The sequence below is a fragment of the Mirounga leonina genome, unplaced genomic scaffold, assembly GCF_011800145.1.
Source record: "Mirounga leonina isolate KUSES-001 unplaced genomic scaffold, KU_Mleo_1.0 Mir_101683, whole genome shotgun sequence".
Classification (NCBI taxonomy): domain Eukaryota; kingdom Metazoa; phylum Chordata; class Mammalia; order Carnivora; family Phocidae; genus Mirounga; species Mirounga leonina.
This window is the reverse complement of record NW_023270177.1, coordinates 12,450-15,685: the sequence shown is the minus strand read 5'-3', so window position 1 is coordinate 15,685 and position 3,236 is coordinate 12,450. Positions and strand designations below refer to the sequence as shown.

Genomic DNA, 3,236 nt, shown 5'->3' with positions numbered 1-3,236 from the left:
ACCAGGGTCTGCAGGTACTTCCAGGTGCTTCATTGGCATAGGGGAGTGGGTGTACCAGGGTGTGGCCTGCGACCCTGGGGTGTGCGGGCATAGTGCGGGACCTGGGGGTGCAGGCAGGGACTCCAGGCTAGGCAAGCAGGGAGGTGATTGTTAGGCTGAAAAGTAGCCCTCATTCATTCACCTCTGGATGGATACCTGGGTTATTTCCATACCTTGGCTATTGGGAGTCCTGCTACAAGAAGCGTATAGGTGCTTTAGCTTCACACCGAGGGCACCCACGCTGTTGAGCTGACGCTGAATTGGGTACGACTGCCGTCACAGGACTCTCTGTGCAGAGGGTGGCTGGAGTGGAGATGGATCAGGAGCTGAGGTTCTCTGGGGTGCTCTGCACAGGGGGTAGCCTGGTCAAACAGCTGTAGCTGAGGTGGGTGTGTGCTGGAGTGTCCCAGAGCTCTCTGCAGGGAAGGCACTTTGGGATGGTAGCTATAGCAGAAGTGAATTCAGGATTGGGGGGGTTCTCTGTGCACAGGATCTCCTAGAAAGATGGCTGAAGCTCAGTGGGCGAAAGCTGGGGTGTCCCGGGGTCTTCAGCCCTACGAGAGCCTCGACAGCATTTGGGCTGGGTGGTCCTGGGCTGTCCACATAGGGGGCTCCTTGGCAGGGCTCCTGGAGCTGAAACAGTAGTGACCCAGGAGATCCCATAGCCCTCCTTGCAGGGGTGCCCTAGGAAGCCGAGTCGTGTAGGCCTGGAGTGTTCTGGGGTGCCGAGCACCTGTGTCTCCTCGGTGTGAGGTCTCGCGCTGTGTTGAATGCTGACCAGGGTGCCCCAGTGTGTGCCAGCTGGGTTTGCCTTGTTGGCACAGCTGGGTCTAGAGTGGGCTGGGGACCAAGGGCTCAGCAAGGTAGTACCCTGCCTGGGGTGCTCAGACCCTGCTTCTGTCCACGTTCTCAAGGTGGAGTGGAATGTGACCATGGTGTTTGCCAGGACCTTGGCAGAGAGAGACATCCAGCACTACCCCTCCCCATTTCGGGGAGGTTTTGGGGTGGATCTTTTACATTCTAGTTGCGCGTTAAAATGCAGCTTCATTTCTGTGCCCCAGGCAGACAGATCAGTTTACGGGCCCCAGAACTAACTCTCCCCACGGCAGTTGGCAGGCTGCTAGGCTGGGGTCCTCTGCTACGATGTCTCTGTTTCTCTCCTGTTGTGCAGAAGCTGTTCCGACTGCCCTCAGTTGTTCTTCGGGAGGATCTGCTCTATACATAGGTGGAGATTGGTGTATCTGGAGAAGGTGAGCTCTCCCGGCTGCTGGTCTTCCTCTTGTCTTTAGCCTTGGCATCCTTGGCTCACTCAGGAGAAAATACCCCAAATGATAAAAGGCTGCCCAGGCGGTGTGTAGCCAAGACATCAGGCTGAAGCCAGCCCAGGCCAGAGGCCTGCAGGCCATGGAAGCACCAGCATGTGGGCACAGTGACCCAATATGGGTACGGCACTCTGGATGGCGGCAAGCACCAGCCAGGTCTTGGCATCCAGCCCTGAATCACTGACATTAGGGAGTAAGACCCCAAGAGAGGGAACGGCATTTCCCTTCACAGACACCCCACACCTGGATCCTCTACTGGAGTGGGGGATTTGCGCCTGGGTAGTAGCCTAAAATTTCCCACGTCTTGGTACAGATGCCCTACTTTTCTGGTTTGGGTGGTTCTTTGTGCTCCGTGGCCTGATCTTCCAAGAGTCTTCCAGAGTCACTGCCTGTGTTGGGGTGGGAGGGTCCATGCGGCCACTTCTTCCCTGTTTGGCGATGGGGGCACCGCTTGGGAGCCAAGTACGTGGTCACGTTGCGTTGCCAGGAGGCAGGGGGAGGTTTCTGCGTCCCGTGCACGGTGTGCATCCTCCGGGCTCACATTCTTGGAAGGCAGTATGGGGTGCGGTGCTCGGGGCCTGGTGCACAAAGCTTGCAGCCAGCTCGTCTGGACCAGGCAGCGATGCTGAGTGGACAGGCAGAGGCGGCCTCTGGGACCAGCGAGGGAGAGCATGGGCCTGGGCACCCACGATGCGTGTGGGCGAGTGTCAGAGGGCGGGGAGTGGGCTGGGCAGACGGCCTCCGCCTGGGGAGCGTCTGCAGGGTCGCAGTGGGGTCGGCGGCTCTCCGTGTGGGTCACGGTGTCCCGTTAACGAGCGTGGGCTCTGTTCTGCAAACGTGGGTTGGACCAGGGACGTGGGCCCGCATGCACGGCACAGTGAGGGAGGCCGGGCTGCTCTTGGCTGTGTGTGTGCGGTCGGGCGCCCGGGGGACGGGCGGGGCGCAGAGGTGGAGTCCTCGCTCCCCCCGGAGCGCTGGGGTCCTGGGTTTGGTGACTGCTTGCACCAGGACCCCTAAGTCACCAGCAGGCCCTGGCGGAGCAGGAGGCGATGTCCCCGCCCCCCAATCCCTGGCCCGTCGCCAGGCAGCCTTCTTCACCTGTGATCCCTGCCCGAAGAGCAGGCGGCTGTCCCCGCCCTCACCCACTGGCAGGAGCCGGGTAGTTATCCTCTCCCCGCTTTCGCTGGCCAATCACCATTCGGCTGTCGCTGCCCCGCTCTCCCTCACCAATCAGCAGGCAGCTTTCTCTGTCCCCCCTCTTCCTTGCCAATCACCAGGCAGCTGTCCCTGCGACTCTCATCCTGGCCAATCAGCAGGGAGCTGTCCCCGCCACTCTCACCCTGGCCAGTCACCAGGCGGCTGTCACCGCCCCTTTCATCCTTGCCAATCACCAGGCAGCTGTCCCCGCCCCTCTCACCCTGGCCAATCACTAGCGGCTGTCCCCACCCCTCTCCTCCTGGCCAATCACCAGGTGGCTGTTCACGCCCCTCTCAACATGGCCAATCTCCAGGCAGCTGGCCCCGCCCCTCTCATCCGGGCATATAACCAGGCAGCTGGCCCCGCCCCTCTCATCCTGGCCAATCAGCAGACAGCTGTCCCCTCTCCTCTCATCCTGGCCAATCAGCCCGCAGCTGTCCCCGCCCCTCTCATCCTGGCCAATCAGCCCGCAGCTGTCCCCGCCCCTCTCAGCCTAGCCAATTACCAGGCAGCTATCCCCGCCCCGCTAACCATGGCCAGTCAGCAGGCAGCTGTCCCCGCCCCTCTCACCCTGGCCAATCAGCAGGCAGCTGTCCCCGCCCCTCTCACCCTGGCCAGTCACCAGGCTGCTGTCCCCGGCCCTCTCATGCTGGCCGGTCACCAGGCGGCTGTCCCTGC

General features: G+C 61.6%; 1 long non-coding RNA gene across 1 annotated transcript in view; it reads left to right on the top strand.

The window, feature by feature from the left end:
• Nucleotides 1–3,236, top strand: part of LOC118013878 — a 6,355-nt gene that overhangs the window by 315 nt on the left and 2,804 nt on the right. The window contains exon 2 of the long non-coding RNA XR_004680140.1: nucleotides 1,211–1,289. This is a non-coding gene — a long non-coding RNA (uncharacterized LOC118013878). The remainder of the gene's footprint in view (nucleotides 1–1,210; nucleotides 1,290–3,236) is intronic.